The sequence below is a fragment of the Rhagoletis zephyria genome, unplaced genomic scaffold (genome assembly GCF_001687245.7).
Source record: "Rhagoletis zephyria isolate East Lansing unplaced genomic scaffold, Rhagoletis_zephyria_1.1 Rzeph_scaffold_01632, whole genome shotgun sequence".
Taxonomy (NCBI): Eukaryota; Metazoa; Arthropoda; class Insecta; order Diptera; family Tephritidae; genus Rhagoletis; species Rhagoletis zephyria.
Window position 1 is genome coordinate 23,732 of NW_016158716.1, and position 24,848 is coordinate 48,579.

The following is a 24,848-nucleotide window of genomic DNA, read 5'->3' on the forward strand; positions in this document are numbered from 1 at the left end:
AAAAATTGTTAAATTTTAGTAATAAACGTTTTTTTTATTTTGGTGATTTAATTTTAATTTAAAAATTTTCTTGTGATTTTTTTTAGTTTGGGGTAACTCTACAATTATTTTCGACTAGCTTTTATTATGAAACATTTATTAACTGGATTTATTCTCCTGGATTTTCTCAAAAATTGCTACTTTTTCTACACTTCGCTCTAAAAAAATTTAAATAAGCAAATAAAATTTTAAGCCGTACATATATTGCTAATTTTACAAGCTTTCATTAAAAAAAATATCATATTGGCTAAAAAATAAAGGCTGAAGTGAATTATGAACAGTAAATTCCAATTTTGAACCACTGTGCACTGTGTCTCAATCCAAATGCGGAAGTTAAGAGATCATTGCCCCGGCTGTCTAAATACTCATTAGCTCTGCGGCATTTGCTTGTTTGTAAATATGATAAAATGTTTTGTTGTAAATTATTTACTATTTAATTGATAAACGAATATGGTTTAATCCATGACCAATCGACCACGGGTTGGAATCAACCATTTTGGTTTGGATGAATCAGAACTTTTCTTTTATCATATAAAAAAGTTCTGTAAAGATTATTTTTTAAATATCTCAAAAACTTTTATAGTTATATAAATTATTTCGGTCTCGTTTGGTGATGGTTTTTGGGATTATAAAGATAAAATTTACAGAATTTTTAAATTAAACAAATTTTAAACGCAAAAACTTGTAAAAATTTGATTAAATTTTGTTTTGCAATACCTACAACTGATTTTAAAAGATCCTGAAAATTTTCAAGGTGTTTTTTAAGATATGAATTTTTAAACTAAAAGTTTTTGCAAACTCTAAAAAAAAAAATTATTAAATCTGAAGTTATTTTTAAATTAAAGTTTGCAATATTTTTTTAAGGTTCGAAAATTCAATTCATATACCTCTATAACAATGTATAACTTACAGAAATCGGACATTAAATAAAAGGTTATATTAAAAACCGGGTTAGCTACAGGATGCCGAAAAAAAAATTTTTCACTCCTGAAATACTCTCTAAATCACTTGAAATAAATTGACATTTTTTAGACCCATACGGATCAGTTTCCAAGCATGCTCAAATTAGTCACTGTTGAAGCAAGATGTGGGTTAAGTGATATGGTTTTTTCAAGCACATGTGTATATATACATACATGTTTAAGTATATTAATTAAATATTTAATTGACGTTATAAAAAACAGTTATTTCTAATTCATTTAACCCCAGATCCATCAAATGTCATTTAACAAATACCGCTATCACTTAATAGCACTAATAACGCAAGCCTATTATATAAACTACATATACATACTTACAGTGGCGGACAAACAAGGAGGGAAGCGGGATTTTAACAAGTTTTGGCTATTTTTTATATTTTTCTTGTTTATTATTTCTTTATTAAAGCATAGCTCACTATCCAACAAAAACCACGTAATTCCGAATTTCAAATTCACATTTTCCACAAAAATTAGGGAATTAGGGTTCGTCAAAAATGAAACATTTTATTCAGAAATTTTAAAATAAATCCTAGGTGTGCAGTTTTGCAGTGCATTAAATTTTAGTTTAATAAAGTGCACGTATGAAATAGCTAGGACTTACCGCTGGTTTTGGCATTTTTCTGACGGTGTCCCTAATTTTTTCCATATAAAGTAAGTAAAACAATTTTTTATATGGAGGAAAATGCAAAACACCGTCAGCAAAAAATGCCAAAAATCAAAACCTAGGTATTTTAAACTTAACTAATGAAAGTAAAATTTAATGTGCTGCAAAACTGAACTGCATACCTAGAATATATTTTAAAATTTCGGAACAAAAAGTTTGAAATTTTTATGAACATTTGTTGAAATTCGTAGATTTTTTATAAATATTGTACAAAGTTTGAAATATTTATTTACGTGGTTTGTAAGAGCTATACTTTTATAAAAAAAAAATAATAATAAACATTAAATAAGCAAACTTGTTAAATTGTTGCTTCTCTATTCGTTTACCCGCCATCGTACATCCATACATACTTACGTACATACATGTGTACAGTTGATACAAGATTAAATCATTAAAGATTGGCGAGAAAAAATTTTAATTTTCTGCTTATGGAAAAATTAGCCGATAAAGCTGTAAATAACTGGAATAAGAAAAGTAAAGAAGTATGGAAATCAACTAAAGAAGATGTGTCTTTCGCTACAGCCAGTTGATTTATATAACAATACCTATGTATGTACATGAATACTTAGCGAAATTTATTTCGTCAATTAACTCCGAATCGAGCTGGCCCGGCCCTGCCTTGCTTTGCTGATTGCCAACTTCGGGTTGCGAGCTATTCAAATATGCGGCCAGCAGCTCATTCTTTTATTTACAATTTATTAGCTTAAGCAAAAGTCAAAGCCGCCAAAGATTTATTTGTTGTTGTTCATTTGTTGTATAATCAACGGGAACAACCATACAAATTTCTAAGTGGATAACTAGATAAAACACGAAAAAAAACGTAATTATAATTAAGAAGATTAAAAGTCAAATAAATGGGTGAACTTTTGGCTGAATACAGGCGAGCGAAGCTGAAGGAATACATACATACATATCATCGATGTTTTTGCAAAACCGTCTATCTTACGGCACTCAAATTTTACAGGAAAGCGAAAAAAAGTTTTTTTTTTTGCAGGCATTGCCTTGATGGGCGGTATTTTCTCTGGCTATTATTTTAAAAATCTGTTGTTTTAATAACGATTTTCCGATTTTTATGCATAAATCTCGATGCCCGGAGTTCAGGGCTATCAAATCTCATTTTCGCCACAACGGCGATTTAAGCGGTTTTGCAGCTGGTCGATGGGCAGTTTTGCAAAACCATCGACGATATGAATAACAACGGTGGGCGGCATATATTTAAATACATATGTATATAATAAGATAGGAAATACTATTTTTCTTAGGAAATTGCTTCGGAAAATAAAAAAATTAGTCAGCTGTTCACAAAACTTGCGCAACCTTTTACTGGCTTTGCGTTTTCATACATGCTTGTATGTTTCTCTCATTGAGAGCAAATGTTGGTTTACTCTCAGAAATTTTGGTTACTGGATAGTTTCTTACTGGAAATATCGATAACAGAGCTATGGTATTGCAGAGGAAAAGGTATAGCTACACTTGCGAATACGTTAAAACTGGGTCAAACGTTTGTACAATCAAAAAATATTTAACCGCCATACTGAAAAGCGCTGCAAGCTATAAACTTTTTATTTTCTGCATTTAAACCAAAATTTTAATTAAATGACTGCACTTGAGTGCGAGTATGATTAAACTTCCAATTAAAATCACCCATAACTGTGCCAACTAATTGCAAATAAATTACCTAAGCAATTAGATTCTACAAAGTGCGCCATAAATACTGACTACTCGGCACAACAATTTCACTCCGTTTCTGCGCTCTTAAAACTGTAATAGCATTTTGAGCGCGAATTTGTGACTTAAATGTATATTTTGCAAAAGTAAATGCCTTAAAGTAAATCTACTTTAGTGCAATTATTTATTTCCATATATGTATGTACATTAGGGTGGTACAAAAATGCATGTGGAAAGAGTAAAGTCGAAATTTGTATGCTCTCAACCCCTAGAATTGTTCTATACCGAAAAAATATACCCCTATATTTTATTTTGAAATCAAAAAATATTTAGAGGTCGCTCAAAGCGGCTAAAATTTTCCATGTATTTTATATGGCCAAAAAACTTTTCTAAGAAATGGTATAGAATTCTTAAAAATCAATATTTTTCTATCGGAGAACTCTGTTTATCTGCAGGAGATTCTCAGTAATAATACCAAATTTTTTATTTGACCATTTTTTCATCGCAACTAAAATTTATAGGTTCGCTAAAAACCCACAAAAACCCCGAAAATGCAAAAGGGCGGATAATAAAAAAGCGTTAGTATTAAAAAAAAAATTGTTAAATAAATAATTGGGTATTATTATTGAAAGTCTCTTTAAAGAACCAGAGTTTTCAGATCGAAAAATATTGGGTTTCAAGAATTATATACCATATCTACGAAAAGTTGTTTTTCCCCATATAAAAATATGTACATACATAGAAAATTTTGAGCTACCTCTAAATATTTTTTGATTTTAAAATACAAAAATTAGGGGGTTTATTTTTTTCGATATAGAACAATCCTAGGGGGTGAGACTCCGACTTTACTGTTTTTGGACCACCCTAATGTACATGCCCACATTGCATAAGTACATTTATACATACATATATGTATACTTATGTATATCTACAGTGGTCGTAAAAATTGTAGCTACATCAGATATCGAACAGTTTTCACAATTTACTTTTTTTCTTATTTAATTTTAGTTATATATTTTTTTTTTTAATATAGCTCATGGTTTAACAAAAGCAGTGTAAAGTTCCAAACTTTGCGCAATATTTAAAAAAAAAATCAACAAACTTTCGTAAAAAATCGAGTAATTTTTAACCATTTGAAACTTGCACTGTAATAAACCAGAATTGAATGGGCTACAAAGTGCATACTAAAAATCCTTCTAAGAAATCTAATTAAATAGTTCAAAATTTTTACGAAAGTTGAATTATTTTTTTTCTTCTTCTTTGATATTGCACTAAGACTGAAACTTGGATTTACACGGTTTTTGTTAAAGAATGAACTGTAATTTTTTCGATCACTGTATACATATGTATATGTACGTACATACATATGTAAATCATTTTAGATATTCAGCTTGTTTATACTTGCATTTTTCCCCCCAGCATTTAGCCGTTCGCCATCTAGAGACGTACGACAATGTACATTACGGCTAAGTGATGGACGTTTACTTTACGTACTAACTTAACTGACTAACGACTAACTTAACTAAGTTGTGTGCACACTGATGTGGTGGTTCACGTAACAATTGTACAACAACAACTACTAAAGCGAAAAAATCACAAGGAACTCAACGACGACTGGCGACAGCAGTTATCGCGTATTGCGGCTTATTAGCGAGAGGCCACTAAACTGCGATGGGTAGTACGAGTACTTAGTGTGCATTGGGCAACCACCCTTCGGTCCTCCCCAATGACCTAGTGCCAACGCGCGCAGTCACACAAACATACATCCAATGTATACAATATGTACATATGTAAATATGTAAATTTAGATCGTGCATGCAAAACTGAATGTTGAAATATGTCCAACTGACTGACTGACTGACTGCTGTTCCATGGCATGAAAATCGCACGAAAGCTTTACTTTGCAAACAGGGATGCCAACTCATTTTTTTTCTTTCTTCCCGCAGGCCACCGCGAAATTCCCAAATTTTCGGTGGAATTCCCACCGTACTGGCATAATTCGTTCGTTATATAGGCATTCGTTATATTGGACGAGCACTGTATGCTGCACTCTAGGTAAGTGATTCCCCGCAACAGGCAGCTCATTCCCCGCAACGACATAAATTCCCCGCAAATCGGGCAATTTGCCGGCAAGTTGGCATCGCTGTTCGCAATATCTACTATTTACTGCCGTTGGCCAACCATCTCTCATCCGTCTACATTCCATTTCCCATATCCTCACAGCTCACAACTGATGCACGCGAATTCTGAAGCGATTACCTACTTGCGATTATTTCCACTTTGTTGAGGTAAAGGCACTGCAGATGGCCCTAGGCGAGGTAAGGGAGGTACATAAGACTGCGAATCGCTACTAAATATACATATTTTGTAAAACAGCTTTTAAAGCAGCAGTCACAAGCGTGGTTGAAACTAGAAAATCGCATAAATTATAGGTTCGCGGTTAGGCACTCTAGCAACAAAAGGGTCAGCAACAAAAGTGAACAAATACACATATGTACATACATATGTATGTATAGCAGTCGCGATATTAAAGCCTGAAAAATCTTACACTTTTAAGTGTGTAGTGAATTGCTTATAGTATATATTTGTTAAATAAATTGGTTACACTGATTTGGAAGAAATAGTAAAGTTAAAAGTTGTATGCCTTCCAGGAGCTGCACAGACTTGACTTGCAAGAAAGCCTAATAGACGAACTACTCTAATTTCATGGTGATAATGACGGCTTCGATGTTCAGGATTTCGCCTATGAGATTGACATCCTAATCAGTGGTGGTTTTGAAGACACCAATGCCTCACACACAAATTGTTTTATTCTATTTCTACACTTATCCGCGCCCTTATTGGAAAACCCTTTAGATTTATTAATTTATTTGGACCTGCCGGAAGCTACTGGAGCGCAACTGGGACATCAGACCTAAATTGGCAAGTGGGATTAAAAATTTTAAAACCCATCCAAATATACGCTTCGTTGCGTAGTGGAAGGAAACAGCAAGGAAGTCCCCGCAGACCAAACTAAGTAAATTGCAGAGACTTGCTTGCGTTGCCGCCGCTAGCGTAATGATAACCACACCTATCGCGACACTCAAGGCGCTTCTGGATTAGCATTATCTACTTTTTTTCATAGGTAAACTTAGCTTTACTCCTCCGAGGTAAAACTACAAACTCAACTTCAATATAATTTTCCCAATTAGAACCAACTGGGGCATTGAACGAACAAACCAAGGGGAAAATAGCCAATGCGGAGGCATGGTGTCCGAGCAGATGTCGATGGTATACAATCTATAAAGCTCCATGAAGTGGCAAATATGCTCCCCAGGAAAGGGTCTGCTCAGGCGATCCTTCACCGGTCAGCCAAGAAGCTCGCATATCGGTTTGAGCCGAGACCAAAACCTTCGCCTATTGTCTATCTGCTTTGCGATGTTCCGCATACTTTGTTATATATTAAAAATACCTATCTGTACTTTTAAGTCGCAAGACTGTAACAAATAAATAAATAAATAAAAAGTTGTTCACACCAACGCGGCCTGGGCTTCAGCATTTGGTTCCTTTATTTCATTTCGGGGGCGCCTTTGCTTTCACCCATACGTACGACTTTTGCAGGACAACGAAATCGTCACACCCGTCGCACAAGCGAACAGCAGCTTAGATCGCTTCTAGTACATGAGCGTGTACTGTAATAGCGGCGAACAAAACGAAAAGATTTCCATAGCAAAGAAATGGTGTCAAAACAAGAGTTTTGGTGACTTCTAATGCTAGCGACTAAATATAGTAAATATATATCCTCGATAAAACCACAAAGAAAAGGGTCGCAGAGATAGGTTCATTGCATGCACTTCTCAAGTGTCACATAGCTAAACAAAGTTGATGGCACCTCAAATAATGCTCCGCCTAGATTGACGCGCCCTCCATAAACTCTTTCCGGAGTTTATAAACAGTCTCTGTATGCGTTACAACCAAGCAAAGGCGGTAACTGATCGTTACGATTGGCCACAGCGGCTAGCCAAACAATTTTTAATTGAATATGTTTTTACTAAATCCATACAGCCATGGGGGAGACCATTCACTGAGTTATTCAACGAGTGATCTTATTACTCGCATTCGCATTCGTTAGTCCCACTTCCGAATCTACTGAAATGTCAAATGAATGAAAGAAAGTAAATCGAGGAGTTTTTTGAAGAAAATTTAGAAAAAAAATTAAAATTTATTGTTTATATTTCGCCCATTTTTAAAGCACACTCTTCATTTCTTTGGACATATCATACCCTAAACGAACCTTCGGTGCTATTCGAATATTATCACTGCGAAACCAACAAATACATCCTCAAAAGCGTTTGAACTTTACACCACATAAGTAAGGTATCGCGTGTCGTATCGCTCTAATGTGCACCGTGCCTAAGAACGATAAGAAGCCGCGTTGTACCTGAATTAATGACTAACCGGGCCTGCACTAAATCAGCTTCTTGACAGTCCCCTCCAACTTTCTTGAGTTTGTGTACTGTGTGTATGTAAGTGCATAGTATGTATGACTTATGTGAAGGCTACACCCAGAAAAAAGTCAGCTAAAAATATATTTCCCTCATCAACACATGATTTGATAACTATAAACAAATAATGTAATTGTAACCAAATCATGTGTTGAGAGAAACATATTTAGCTGACGTACCTGAATTCTTTTCTCAGTGTACCCTGCAGAAAAAAATGATCAATTGAATAAAAATAACCAACTTGTTGTTAGCCTTTTTGCGGGATTTCTATAAAATATATAACATGTAGTTAGCTACAAAAAGCTAACTTAAAACTAGGTCAAAAGTAATGCACACGTAATCGCGAGATTGTTTTTCGTCATACAAATTTTACTTTGAAACTTACTTCACAAATAATTTTTCGAATTAAGAACAAATAAATAGAAGATCGAAATTTTAAGTCTGACGGAGTTCGAATATGGGACCCCCTACAGCAGAATATGTAAACATAAAAATATGAGATATAAAAAAAAAGTAAGTCAATAAAAAAGTAAAAATAAAATTGCTTTTCACAAAAAGGAAAAGGTTATCAATTCGTCGGAATATATATATTTTTTTAATGTATGTTGCCGCATAACTTTGGACCACGTGAACCGATTTGCTAATTTGGTTTAAATTCGATCATTGGATCATGAAGAAATTACCGATAATCTTGAATTTTTATATGAGAAATGAAGTCGGCTTATTTTTTTTTTTGCTTAAAAATTACTTGTTCTTATTGATATTTTACGTCCAAAAGTAGTTAAATACCAGTTAGTTGACATCTAATGCAGAGAGAGAACCACCCTTGACTATTTCGCGGCCGACGCCATAAAAATATAGTCAGCTTTCCTCAAAGAAAATATACAGATAATAATGACCTTTAGTCCTTTCTAATTAACTTCAAGTTAACTTATAGTTAGATACATTTCCCGCACGGTAGTCCCAGCTACTCCAGGAACGATGGCATACACATTTAAGTTACATACATTAGCATGTATAGATGTATAAACATAAAAAAAGATACACTCGTCATTTAACCAACGCGAATTAATGTTGCAAAGTGGAAAAATAATAATTTAATTAAATAAAAAATTTAAAAAATATGTACTATGTACAATAAATTTGAGTAAATAATTGTTCGTATGTAACTACATATTCGACACCACACCCGAACGCTAGATACCAGTAATGGAGCGTCTGATAGCAACCAGCTACTCCAGCTGGACGATATTTGCTGCTCGAAAATCTTTGTGAGCCTGCTCTATGACTAAGTGCTCTGTTTTTACAATAGGTAAGTATAAATAATACTGGAAAGCTTAAAATCACTATTGGCGGCTAATGCTACTGCATGTACAGCGTCTACAATTTTATAAGGCAAACTTACATATACATATCGATGGCTGAGTGGAAGATCGACCTATCTCGGCAGCCAGTTCAAAAACGCTCTATCTCAAAAAACTTTTCAAGAACGCCCTATTTCAGAATTTAATTGAAAAACACCCTATCTCAAAATTCGATTCAAAAACGCCCTATCACACTTCAAAATGTATTGAAAATATGCTTATATAGGGCGTTTTTGAATCGGCAGCTGAGATAGGGCGTTTTTGAAACGAATTCTGAAATAGGGCGTTCTTGAAAAGTTTTTTGAGATAGAGCGTTTTCGAACTGGCTGCCGAGATAGGTCGATCTTCCACTCAGCCATCGATATATGTATTGGTTTTCTGATATACACATTTTCTTTTTTATTCCTTTTTATTGCAGCGTTGGAGAGCTGCGCACAATGCCCAAGGTGATGGACGATGAAAGTGGTTGGCGGTGTACCTGCTGTCAGCCCGCTGACGTACATAGTTATTTATTTTGCGATTTTTGTAGTAGTTACTAAGCTATGCTTAAATATACACTAGGCGACTAATGAAAGTTTACACCTTATTTTAATATAATATTTGCAATTATGTGCATGCAAATTTTTTGCATTAATTATTTATGAAAATATAGTTCTATAGTCTATAATATGAACCATATATGTACAAAAATCAAAGTTGAGAATTTTTTTGTTAACGGATTTTTGGACTTTTTTCCATATAAGCGTGAATTTCTTATGAAATAAAATACGGGAGACCGTTAGCAATAAAATTTCAAAAGATTAACGCCAGTTTTGGTTAATTGCACTTGCTTTATAAAAAAAAAAAACAGAAACGCAGTCTCCTAAAAAAAATCTCAAAATTCAACGGGATTTGAAATTTGCACTTCATTAGACTAAAATTGAATGGGCTATAAAAAAAACTACATACTCGAAAAGTTTTTAGAAATTCTGAATAAAAAGTTGAAAATTATGATGAAATTTTTTTGAATTTTATATAAAGTGTGAAACTTTGATTTATATGGTTTATATTATAGAATGAACTATATTTTCATAAATAATAAATGCTAAACAATTTTTATGAAAATAATTTTGAATATTATCTTAGAGCAAGGTAAACACTTTCATTTGTCACCTATTGTATCTAAGTATGCATATATACATACATATGTTCGTATATATGTATAATGTACATTTTATATACTTACATACATATGGAATTCTTCAATAATATCAGCATATCTACATATTTTATCAAATTAAATAGGCGACGACGATTTTCGAACTTGTACGTACATATGTACATACATGCATACATAAGTATGTACATTAGACTGCATCACTATCCATACAAAAAAAAATCGGTACTATTTTTCCATTGGAATTATAAAATCTATTATATTTTAAGACGTCCACCAAAATATTTCGAAAAAATATTAAGATTTAAGTGAGCTGCACCAATTTCAAAATACCTCCAAAAATGGAGTTTTTTATGAATAAATTTACTTTCTTAAATTTTTTTTTTTGAAAAAATCCCCTCAAATGACAAAACGGCTGAAGCTTAAAAAATTTGCAGAAAAATAGTTTAAAAAAATTAAAAAAAATTTGAACGGAATCGTAATTATGAGATTTTTGAGGCTGTTTTTTTTACTTTTTTCAAAGATTCGTATAACAAAAACTTGAATAACTGAATTTTTCTCAACCTTTTTATTTCTTTACTAATAAACTCATTCAAAGGATGAAAGAGAAAGGTAGGATGAAGGAACGTCATTCAAAGTTGAATTAAGATGTGTTGGTATTTGAAAAAAAAAATATTGGGACACGAATGACTTTTTTTTTTGACATAAATAAAAACAGTGTGAAAACACCTTTCAACTGAGATCCCATAAGTCTAAATCAGAATAGTTTTGGCCCAGTTATTCAAGTTTTTCGTAAATCAATCTTTGAAAAAAGTAAAAAAACAGCACCAAAAATTTCATTCTTACGATTCCGTTGAAAATATTTTTAAGTATTTTTATGCAGATTTTTTAAGCTTAATCTGTTTTGCCATCTGAGGGCACTTTTTTCAAAAAGTTCTTTACGAAACTATTTTTATTAATAAAAAACTCCATTTTGGAAGGTATTTTCAAATCGGTCCAGCTCACTTGAATCTTTATATTTTTCCCAAATATTTTGGTGAACGTCTTAGAATATAATAGATTTTATAATCCCGGAGGAAAAACCGCACTTTTTTTGGTGATGCAGTCTAATGTACATACATACATATGTATATGGTATTGTTTACATTTCGCTTTGCTAAAAGCTACATTCCATTACTATGTTTATTGTTTTTCTTTTCTAGTTGCTTTCAGTTATGCGTGGTTTTATGTAATTTTAATTAAAGTCAAAGTCATAAGCAAATGATAATAAAAAATGCGCACATACATACATAAGTACACTGCCAGATATGATACTATACTACTATATCCTGCATTAGAAATAGATATGTATGTATTTATGAGTATAATGGTGCATATTTATGTAATTCGTAATCATGGAAGTATGTCATGGGATATAGACTTTTAAGGCAGCACATGAAAACAGCGTTTATTAAAAATATTTAAAATGCAGACTAACGAAATCACTTGCATATCCATTACATAGTTACATACATATCCGTGTGATACATAGATAGTATACATATGTAGACACCTTTTAGTGGCATGCGTTATAAGGTTAAACTTTTTCACACCTTAATGTGACCTTTCAGTGGCAAGTGCTCTTTTATGACTTAGCTATGTACATTAATGCTTTTGTTTTGTACGCACATACATATGTATATTGAAGAGGCTTTAAAATGCATAAGTAGTACTTAGTGCTGCAAAAACATCGATGTTTGAAACTATTGATTTTTTATGTTTTTGCCAATAAAACATCTTTTCTTGGGAATTTAAACTTATTGTTTAAAGTTTAAATCCACCCTGATAATTAAAAAAACATAGTTTTTTAACAAATTACAATAATTATTTTAAAATTATCCGTTAATTAATTTAAACTTTAATTTGACTTATATTTAAGGTCACATTGAATATTACAGGTTATTCATTAATCAAATGAGAAATATATAAATATTCATAGGGCAACAACTCGATTAAATTGTTATAATTAATGTCTTAATAAATAAATTAAATATTTGCTATATAAAGCAATAACCTAGGGTACACTTCGGGTTTTTAGTCTAAATTTTCCCAATTAGAGATCGAATGGCACTGACAAAAACATTTGTATGAGTGATAATGTCCCTAAACACGCTTGGTACGCTTTTGCGTAAAAATTCGGCTAAACTGTTAAGGATTATGAGTTTATTACGCCTTAGTTTGTATATTTCTTGCTTGTCCCAAATCAGCCACGGATAAAATGTTTAATAATGGCATATGTTTCGAAAAACCCCACTATCGACCGTGCTCCGAGGTTTTTGCAGCTCTACATAATAAGTGGGGATGTGTGCGTTCTTCTGGCCACATGTGCTAACTTTTATATGACACTTTCGATGGAGAAATCTCATACGAGCGCTCATATTTAATACGCACAGTGGCTAGGTTTACAAGAATTAGAGATATACATACATACATATATACATATATATATATATATATATATATATATATAAATATATATATGTACATAAGTACACTCGCAAAAAAAGATTAGGTGCCAAATTCAAGATGACAGTGTTTGTAACTTTTGTTTACTTATTTTTAATAATTTTAATTTAAAATATAGCTCGATTCATAGAAGAAACAACATTCATATATAACATTTGCAAAGTTTACACAAAGTTCACAAAAATTTATAAAATCTCAAAAAGCGTCTTAAATATTTCAAACTTTTTATTCAGAATATAGACGGGACTTAATGGTTTTGCTACAACAATCGCGTCGTACAACTAAACGTTCCCGAGACAGTCGAGTCGCGGTAACCGGAATGACCCAGATTCATATCTGGCCAAGGACTTTCACTCCAGCATCATTGCGACAACAATTAAAAACTGAAAAGAGCCGCTCACAAAGAGTTCTATTATCTACTCCTCTGTATAGCTTAGTAGCGGCTTTTCTCTGCCATTAGAATCTCCTGCCAAAGATATGCATATGACATAGTCATCATTCAATAGGTTTACAACTTACGTAAAGATTATCTGCCAAATTGGGGCTCAATATTTATTGCAAATAAGTAAATAGCCATTATTTCTTTCGCCATGAAAAGAAAGCTGCCAAGAAGGAGGCAAAAACCTCTTAATACGGTCTTGGTTAACTAAGCCCGCGAGGTCACACGCACGGGACTAAATAATAAAAAATTAAGAAATTATATAAAAATTAAGTTTAACGTTTTTTTTTTTTATTAAGTTTATTTCAGGAACAATCAAGTGCTGCTTGATATTCTCAAACAAAGATCATACAAATTTTCGATTTATAAAACAGTTAAAATCTTTTTTTTTATGAATTTGGGTCTAAATATATTCTGTGTTCGTATGGAAAAGGAGCTTATGTCGAAAGGCTGACTTTAGTATAATGCGGCATTCCTTTTATTCTATAAACGACAAGGACTTTTTTGAAGAGACTTAATGAGAATATTGACTTGCTAGTATCGGAATTATTTCTTGCACGTTTATTTGCCAAAAGTTGTTCAACGGCTCAGCGCCAGTGAGTAATTCGCAATCGTATGCCGCGAATGCCGATTTATACTAAAGCCAGCCTTTCGACATAAGCTACTTTTCCATACGAACACAGATATAACATAACTATAGAAAAGGCCGAGAAAGAAACTTGAATAAGTATTGCTAGAGAATGGCTTAAGAAAGGAAAAATTATATCCTCTACGAATATAGACTTTCCAAAAAGTGACATGAGAAACGCCATAGTTTCCGAAAGGTGGTTTAAAATAGGCTTATGCAACAAACCAACTTGGAACAACTCCTTTCAGAGTTTTCACCAGAAGCAAGCTGCATATACAGATGGCTCGAATGTACCAGAAGAAATTCTTGCAGTGATCTTTCGACCCAACAATTCGCAATTTCGCGTAGGTATTAAAGAAATAAGAGAATCCTTATACTAAGTGACAGCCAGGCTGCGCTGAAAGCTCTCTTATCATATGATCTACGCAAGGTCGGGATATATGTAAGTAGTAGACTTATCACCTTTGTCGTTTTTGCAATGAAGAGACGCAATCGCATATCCTCGTTAAGTGTGACGCCGTCTGTGGAAGAAGTGAGAGTGCAGGATTTATGTGGCCACAGTTTGAGAACATTCGCCCCCTATCCCCGGAAGTTCTTATGGACTTTCTAAGTAATTTAGGCTTAGAATAAGTGTTGTGAAGAGTGGAAGACACAACAGATTTTTATATTGAAGCACATATGTACTTATTTCATATTAACATCCATCTATTTAGGAGCTTTCTTTAGTCTGAAAATATTCCAGAACAATATATGGCCTCTTATTGGAGCTACATAATAAACAAGACTGAAAATTATGTAAGCCCGACATTAAAAAACACTGTTCTTATGTGTGTCAATGGACGAGGGCAACGTCAACAGAGACGTCGCTAGAAAAAAATTAGCACGTCCATGTCGAAAAAGTAAACATTTGAATATATTTTGTGAAATCTTCATTAATATTGCGCTGACTTTGAGTTGTCTACGAGGAAGACGGTGCCAATTGGTTTATTATTTCTAATGCATACATATATATGTATGAATGTACTTTATATGTATGTATTAAGTAAAATATTCACTCATGCATTTAGTCACCTAAATACATATGTATGGAATCAATGGAAAAGTAATAAATCTTAACAGCAGCAATTGAACAACAACTACAAAGGCAACAAATGTCCTTCAAAAGTAAACAAAAATGAGTAACACGTTTTGAAGAAAGAAAAAAACATATGTTTTGTATACATAGGTAACTAATTCTTTAAATTGACATCTGCAGTGAGCTGTATATTTACAGGTAGCTAAAACGTATTTAATTTAATAAATAAATAAATGGAAATGTTACTTTGACTTAGGCGGTTATTACTTGTGCCCATAGATATTCGGCAGGTACTCATGTACTCATTGTATCTTGCCTACAAAAACGTTTTTATCTTAAAAAATTATCTCATTTCACAGCAGCTTTTGGCAACTTGCCACTAAAAACAGATAAAATGAACAAGAAAAATACTAAAAAAAAAATCAACAGTTTGCACATTTAGACTCAATAAAAAATGCGGTACGTGCGCTTATACGGAAAATGCTCATATGTTTTAAATACATACATTTTTTAATTTGCTTCATCTTCGGAATTTGTATACTCATGCATGTGTTGCAGCCGCAATTAATTTGAACAGATCCCAAGAGATAACTTGAAAAACAGGATATGCAATATTTTAAAACAGCTTCCTGTCCAGATCAAAACTATTAACTAGTTGAGATTCACCCATCCAAGGGCGAAAGAAAGGAGAAAATCAGAGAGGGAGTGAGAGAGTAGACAAATGCAAGAAGAGTTTTCTATTTTGAGCAGAAATTAACAGATTTGAATCAGGTTCAACACGTTTCTGAGTAGCAAAAGCAGCAGCACCTCGACAAAAGTAAGAATAAAAATTTCAAAGAAAAAAATTGCTGCTAAAAAGAACCGAAGCGCAAAACTAGCGGAAGGTATGTAGGAATTCATAAGAAACATAGAAAGAGCAATCGGGGAAAAAGTTAATAGTTTCACCGGGGGCAGCGCACCCAAGTGGGACATAGTGACGCACAAAATCGGCGACTACAACGGAGACAAGTGTGCGAAATACATACAGATGTAAGCAGGCGCCTAGAAAATAAGAAAATGAAGTGTGAAGCGGTAGCAAATGCCGCAGCTCAGTAGCACAATTTTACAAGTTGTTAGTGGAAGTTCAGCCACGCGGAAGATACGATGATCAGATCAACATATCTACAAGTTGCTTTTTATTCGCAGCCACAACGTACCTGTCATAGACGTCGACAAAGAAAGCATTCGAAGTAGGCCATACTGGGCTTACCAAAATGAAATTGTGGTTGCCGATAAAATATCTTGAGAATGGATTAAGCCCACTGCAGAAAGTGTATAAGAACTGCAAAGAAGTTGTGCAAGATTTTCATAAGTGCGTTGAGCGTCAACTGATTTTATGATCAGCAGGTTGAATTGTTCCTACAGTTGCTAGCTTTTAGTTTGGTAGCTAGGCATTTGGGCAACACAAACTACATACTTAAGTACGGGCGTCACCACTTTTGCTCACTTCATTCAATGCATACGCAGATTCTCGTTCACATTTACCCAATTATCTGCCACTGGTTTGTTCGTTGTGACCAGCAAATGCCAGCCAGTGAGTTTAAAAATAAACTATGGAATCATTCAACGTACTATACGCTCGTGACACCCACAGCACCCATTAGTTGTGGACTCATAAATTTATATACGTAATAATTTTACGTTTTTGACAAGACTTCTGATTTTCCAATAGTAACTTTTTCCTTATGTACAATGCATCTTTAATACTTAAATTTTTGTAATATCTATTGTTTATTTGAATAACATTTTATTTACCGAGTCCAAATTGAAAAGTGAAGATACTTTTTTGATGAATCCACCACCACTACCACTGCCCTCTGGACGCTTCTTCTTGCGCGTTGTCATTTTGTTACGCCACCAACCCTGATCCTCAAGTAATTATCCTAGTTATTGCTTACGAAAAGGCACTTTTTGCTATATGAGATTTTCACGCTTTTTCTGTCACTAAATACACAGTCCGCCAATTGCTACGGATGTCACTCGCTGCGCTATTGCGCTCGTTCGACTTTATTTCAAATTCAATTCAGAATTTCTTTACGCGCACGAAAAAAAAAATAAAAAATTTACACATTTGATATACATATTAGAAAAACACTGCGCGCTGAGCTAAAGCTACTTCTTCCTCCTCTTCGTTTTATTTCAAACACCTTTCGTATTTGTTGTTGCACGGTTTTGTTGTCCACCTTCTCCGTTCTCTGCAGCCTTGCTATTTCTCTCGTTTACTTTCTGTCACTTTTTGCCTCTCAGCGGCTTCTTCGCGTGCTCCAACACTATTGAACTACCACCATTGCTTCTTTTGTTGCTACGTTTACAACTGCCTTAATTTCTGTTTTGTTGCACACGACAATTTACTTTTTATAGTAATGTATTTTTAGCACATTTGTTATTTTTCCCCTTTTTCGTCCATGGAGCTGTGCGTCGTTTTTACTCAAACCGAAAAATTGTCCGCGAATGCTACTACCGCAACACTTTGCTGACGATGAACATGTAATAACGCGGCAATAGCAATAGCACAATGACACCGCCTTCAGGCATTGCTCTCGCTACGACCGCTCAGCATTACAAAACCACCAAAAAAACATTAGCACAAAAGCCGCTACAGTGTTAGATTACTATATTTTTAGGAAACAGCAATGCGCTTTTGCGAAATATTACACTCTATTTGTTTATTTATTTTAAATAAAAGCAAAATTAAAGCTTTAACCAGATTTCCNTGTTTTGTTGCACACGACAATTTACTTTTTATAGTAATGTATTGTGGCGAATACTGCGGCAACACAAAGCGAACAACGAGAAATAGGCAGAATGTTCGAGGAATGACGTAGAATGTTCCACAAAGAGAAACGTCAAGTTGGATGAACACTGCGAACAGCGAGAAAAAGAGAATGAGCGATAAACTTCAGAACGTTCTAGAGTTGCCATAAGTGTGAGCGCAGGTATATAAGAGCCACGACACAGCGGAGTTGAGTTAGTTACGAAGTTGCAAGTCAGCAAGCTACAAGTAAAGTGAGCAGAGAAGCGAATTGCGAATAAGCAAGCTATAAGTTTAATTGTGTGTAACAAGTTCAGTAAAGCGTTGTAATTGCCTTAACAAGTATTGTAGTATTTTTACTGTATTAGCAAGTATTGTAAAATTGTTTGTTGTACAATAAAGTTAATTGTACTACAATTCGGTCATCGTTAGCATTTATTTAACAATCCAGCGATACGAGCCCGAGTATATTTGGGAAATCCCTCAAGGTTTCGAGGATAATCGTAACAGTATTTTTAGCACATTTGTTATTTTTCCCCTTTTTCGTCCATGGAGCTGTGCGTCGTTTTTACTCAAACCGAAAAATTGTCCGCGAATGCTACTACCGCAACACTTTGCTGACGATGAACATGTAATAACGCGGCAATAGCAATAGCACAATGACACCGCCTTCAGGCATTGCTCTCGCTACGACCGCTCAGCATTACAAAACCACCAAAAAAACATTAGCACAAAAGCCGCTACAGTGTTAGATTACTATATTTTTAGGAAACAGCAATGCGCTTTTGCGAAATATTACACTCTATTTGTTTATTTATTTTAAATAAAAGCAAAATTAAAGCTTTAACCAGATTTCCAATACGTCTACTGCCAGCGCAACATGTTTATCACTGCCACACATCGATACTCGAAACTAAAATTTTCACAAACTTTCACGCAGCTGGCAATGCCACACAACTATTTGACACTCACAAATTGAGCCTCTTTTTTTTGTCCTCTTTCATTGCTAAATTTATAACACTTTTCAAAGTCATTAAATTTACGCGCTTTTTCTACACTCTTTTACATTTCGCCACTTATAAAGTGTTGCACATTGATTAGAGGGAGTTTAGATGATATTTAACAACTGTTCAAACAATTAATTACGCGAAATTACCTATTTTTTCACGCATTCAAACGCCGCTTCGCCAGCAACACCCGAATCGGAAAAATTACGAAAACAAAAGTAAAGAGAAATAAAGAACATGAAAAAACGATTGGCAACATTTCAGTGAACTTGTTGCGGTCAACAGAGGTGCCATATTGCATGAATGTAGCAGTGCTGATTATGTTGAATAACGTGCTGTATACTTCAAGTATGGTGAATTTCTTAATTAAATTTTATACCCCGAAGTTTGTTTTATAAAAATTTAAAATTCATATACTGTACAGCTTGTGGCATAACATTTCCTTTTCACGTAAAAAATAATTTTTAATGTTTTTCTGATTATTTCTGTGCCGTTCAATAAAAGTTGCTTAAAGGCCCCACCTTTGCGTCACAGGGATGCTTTTGACTGACAAAACGCACACATAAGATGGCGAGACGGCACAATGAAAACGTTGCAAAGTGTGCAGTGCCACCATCCAAGGCATGGCAAAGAGGGGCTCACCACAGAATGGTGTTATGGAGGTAACTCTGCTTTAGATTGTGGTCGAAAACCACCTGCAAGAGGAGCTGTGATTACATAGAGACTGGAATGATGTTCTACTTTTAAGGAGAAGACAAGGGTAGTAAACCAGGGTATTAAATGATCTGCGAACGGCGGGCTCGCTATAAATCCTATTGGTCGGTTTCACACTGGAACATTTCTGCCACCAGAACGACTCTGTTGGCAAGAGAGACCGTGCGGTGAGGTAAAGTTTCTCAAAAAGTTGTTCCAGCTTCTACCCTGCATTAAAGTGGGAGTTCTTCAAAGTTCAAAGTTACAAATACATTCAAACGTCCAATACGTACACACATTTTGTTCTGCTGTTGTTCTGCTACTTTTCATTCAGTGTGAAACCATGAGAATAATTGTTCTGTCATTCTGGTGTGAAACAGCCCATTAAGACGGAACTCGTTATGTTCGCTAGGAACAAGGCGAATTCATATAAGGTGGTATAGATACGACAAATACAAAAATTCCTTTTTTGTTTTTGCATTTAGCGGGCCATTGTCAAATTTCAGCTATTCTTCCCCGAAGGAGAAAGGGCCGCAGAAAATGCATACACCCTTACGTTTTTACTCACTCGCTGGCGAAATACCAAATTTTGACAATCACACGCTATTCACAGCTGATGAAACAACACCACATTAGATAACTTCGCCTTGGATAGGAATTGTAATAAGTCCATTCACAGGCCTATTCTGCCTGTAACCGAACATTTTGTAACAAGCTAATTTTGTTACCAACAATTGTAACCACTTCTTGCAACCGCAATTCTATTTACCTTGGTAACGTTTAAATTTATTCAGCAATTCAACTATGGAGTTTTGTTGAAATTCTGGTGTTGCATATTTCACGGGGCAATATTTTGTTACCTGCTCATGAGATGGTAACAAAATTTACCGGTTACAAGAGTGTGGAGAATACGAAAAGGGTTTAAAAATTTACAGTAACTTTACTAACCGGTAACAAAATTTTTGTTACCAACGCAGAATAGGCTTGTCAATATCAAAAAATTGTTACGAATCGTTAAGAGTACTTATAAGTTTTTCGCTCTCTCTTGCAAATATTTTGGGTTATTGGATGCATTTCCAGTAATTCGAGAGCGTAACAACCCGAGAGAGCTGCAAATTTTTACAAGTAAAAACTGTTTAAGAGGATGATTTGATGAAACATAAATAAGTAAAAATGAATCAATAAAAATTAGGCTTTTAGAAATATTAAAAAATATTTAAAGTTGTGACTGGTGGGACATCTCCTTGTGACTGCTGTAAGTAATTATGCATGAAATAAAAGTTTCCATAGGCAAAAATTACAACTTCTTTTGATTTTTTTTTAATATTTTCCCACAGGTTCGTGAAATGTAGTCATTTAAAAAGAGGTTACTACTAAAATAGATCATACTTAAATTTATGTCGTTTTCCTCTTTTCAGTGGAATGACCCATATGTATGTATATCAAAACAATGAATATAAAAAAAAAAATATATATATATATATAAATATACTATAAAAAATAATAAATATACAAACCTCTTCGTCCAACGGTAAAAAATAAAATTCAACATGCCAAAACAAATCAAGTTAGGAGTTTATTTTTTATTTAGAAAACAAGCAAATACAAAAAAAAACTTAAAAAATACACAAGCAATCGGAATACATATAAAACATTTATTAATTAATTGTTACGAAATTACTCAAATAAAAATGGTTACAAAATAATGCAAAATTTCATCAAAAGAAAATGTCAAATTATTGGCATACATGTTGTGTATAACGAAAACACTCACCAACACAGTAACGATTAACTTAATAAAAAAAAAATAAGTGCAAAAGTGAACGTAAATGGTTCTACGGATACATACAGACTTGCAATAGGTGTTAAGGAAAAAATGAAATTGTTTACAGCAAGAAATTGGCAGGAAAACGAGCGTGTAAAATAATTGCTATGGCAATGGGGAATAAAAATTATACAAAAAAAACATTTCATTAGCGAAAGCAAGGGAGCGGAAACGGTAAATTGCTAAAGGTGCAAAGGCAAACGAGTGTGGAGGGAAAACGGAAGTAAGGAAGGCGCGCAGCACCCCATTATAGTTATGCTATGTATGTACACTTTGCTCAACTACCTCCAAACCAAAATATGTATGTACATATGTACATACAGTGTCGAACAAAAGTATTGTCACAGTGGATTTTTCGCAATATATGCAATCTTTTTATTCTAATTAAACAAAAAAACCTCTAAACTTTGTGCAAAATTTTAGAAATTCTAAGTTTGCAGTTTAGCCCAGTCAATTTTAGTATAACAAAGTGCAAGTTTGAAGCTGCTAGAGATACGCGTTAATTTAAAAAAAAATTGTTTCACTCTGGTTCTTCCATACAAAGTATTTTCCGACAATTATTTTTTGTATGGAGATGAGCAACACCTTCTACTAGAAAAATTTGCAAAAAATCAATGCGATTTTCTAGCAACTTCAAACTTGCACTTAAACTAGAATTGAATGGGCTATAAAACTGCATACTGAGAATTTCTAAAATATCTGAACAGAAAGTTTCAAATTACCATACATATTTATTTAATTTTCCTGAAATTTGCACAAAGTTGAAAGATTTTGTTTTTTTGTGTGGTATGAACATTTTTTTTTTTTTATAAAAAACTATCGAAAATAAAAAGTTTGCATATATTGCGAAAAATTCACTGTGTTCGTCACTGTATGTGTTTAAAAGCGTTTCAATAAATGAATTTAATAAGAAAATTGGAGAAATCGGCAGTGAAAATACGACGATGAAGCAATTCCATAACAAGGTAGTGGCTACTAATAATGTCTGGTTAAATTGCACACCAGTTGTGCAGTTGCTTTATTATATTGTATGTACATTAGACTGTACCACCTTACAAGCAAACAAAAAAGTGTGTATCTTTGCAGGGCAATTTGGAAAAAAATTTATTTAGGGTCCGCTTTTAACATTTTCCAGAGACACCTATATTCGCCTATATTTTTTTTTTGCGAAAGTTTAATGATTTTTGGTGCGCTTTAATCTACTGATAGTAGGGTGCTACGTTAGGTTGATAAGAACTGTGATCTGGTGAGTAAGTACTAGAACGGGATGCCCGAGGTTAATGAACTTTGCAACAAAAAAAAAAAAAATTTTAAGCACATCGATATATCATACGTTAAAATCCAACTGTAAATGCCGAAGATATGACGAATAATTTAAGAAGGCAACCCCCATATAAGCTGCGGCCAAAAGTCGTAACCGTACTACAAATTCGATGAAATTTCATGTATACGCTATTCCTGAGTTTGGGAAAGAAGAAATGTGGAAAATGATAAAATTCGATGAACTGCCACGCCCACAGCTTTTGTGGGCGAAAATGAGAAATGTTATCCGATTTTGGGAAAATTCAGAGAATATGCTTGTATGTTCTTTATTTTATGTACATACATATATATGTACATATACTCACAAAATTATGTGCGTAGAATTACTAGTGAAACTGTCTTATGAATTTCAGTAGATGTGTAACGCTGAAAGTGTTCTTCTTGCCAAAACGAACGAAACTATTGTGCCAATAATGAAAAAAAAAAACAATTACATTGAGGTTGATCACGCTTGCCTGGTTATCAGCTTATCTGGCTAAAAATTATTATTGTGTAGTGTATTTTATTGCTGTAAACTGAACAACCTCATACAGTAAAAGATGGATATGATTTTTTAGAACACAAAATTCTATTTTTTAAATTTTTATTGGCTCACTCGAAATTCATTCTAAAATTGCTATAAATATCACATATGTAATACTCCTATATTGGCAGTAAGAGCTAGTACCGTCCGAAAACACTACAGAACAGATATATCAATAAACACGTACGAAAGAAAAGGAACACTTACGTTCAAAAATAAACATGTACACAACACATATACAAAAACGACACTCAAGTACACAATACATTGACAAAAACGGTACTAGACTGTCTCGCTTGAAATATACATGAAAAAAATACTATGTGCCACAAGGAATACTGTGTAAAATTTTCCAAGCCAATTTGAATTTCTTTAAATTATACGACTTTTAAGTTAAGGCGTGCGAGTAAACGTGATAGCTGACAGTCTATGGCGCTACGAGGCGTATACGTTACATACACAGCTACGGGTGTATGAGCACGAGGTCTTATTTTTACTTTTTAACCGACTTCATAAGAAGGAGGAAGGTTATCGGTGCGTCGAAATATTTTTAATTTTTTAATTTTTTATTTCATTTATTTTTTATTTTATTGTTTATTTATTTTTTTTTGTTTTTTTTTTTGAATGTATGCTACCACATAACTTCTGACCACGTCAACCGATTTATATAATTTTTTTAAAGCAAAGGTGTTACCTCACAGGTGGTCCCATTCAATTTGGTTTAAATCCGTTCATTGGATGATGAAGAGATTAACGATAGTCTTAAATTTTTATATGAGAATTGAAGTCGGTTTTGTTTTTTGCTTAAAAATTACTTGTTTTCGTATATCTTTTTTTTTTAATTTAATGTAAATACAATTTCGCGATGTAATCTTATTCTTTACGCAAAATAGAAGATAATGCATTGTTTAAGATGGATATGCCACCATTTTATACCAAAAAACACGTTAATTTAAGTTACTTGCGACAAAATCTAAATTTTTTATATAAATATATTTTTTAAATTTTGCTATGAATCTGCGCAATCGCTTTGTTTGAAATTGGGTAGTCCGTTTTTACTATCTTTAGGTCACTGTAGGTAGTCCCATTTGGTTTCAAAAAAAAAATTTTTTTTTTCCAAATTGCCTTGTAAAAACACTTTCGATTCAAAGGTGTACGCTGAACTTTTTTTCTGGTACGGTCTAATGTACATAGTATGTATGTACATATGTACATAGGGCGCGCACGCTGGTGGAAGAGGTGCTACGCGCGCCCTGCTTTAGAAAGGCGAAAAGAAAATAATGTTGACATTTCCTATTGGAGCCAGTTTGCGCGTGAAATAAATAAAACGGGACTGTTACGAATTTTAGAAATAAAGTGTAGTTTGAGGTTGACTGTGAGACTGTGCTCGATTTGATTGAGGGAAAAAGAACTAATTGAAATAATTCACCAACTATGGGCAAATTGGTGTAATACGCTGCAGAAAAGCAAATCAAAAATTAGATGCAAAGTGTTTGTAGCGATGTTATTAATTAGGCATTTAAATCCAGAAGGGATAAAAGCAAGCAAGCGAAAAATTTGTAGGTGGGTACATATCAATTACCCATTTGCAGGCAATTAAAATGATAAATAGGCGACACACAAACGCCTGAGCTTGAGCTGTTGTTGTTATTGTATTGTTTATTAATGCTGTTATTATTGTAGA

The 24,848-nt window shown here is 33.6% G+C and overlaps 1 protein-coding gene and 1 long non-coding RNA gene across 2 annotated transcripts in view; one reads left to right on the forward strand and one right to left on the reverse strand.

Moving 5' to 3' along the window:
- The window catches only part of LOC108364681 (uncharacterized), a 98,483-nt gene that overhangs the window by 18,514 nt on the left and 55,121 nt on the right, over positions 1–24,848 (reverse strand). The gene's annotated exons all lie outside the window — the stretch shown is intronic.
- On the forward strand, positions 4,706–24,848 carry LOC108364680 (uncharacterized). The gene is made up of 3 exons (XR_001847794.1): positions 4,706–4,719; positions 14,897–14,899; positions 24,714–24,848. It is a non-coding gene; the product is annotated as an uncharacterized LOC108364680 (long non-coding RNA).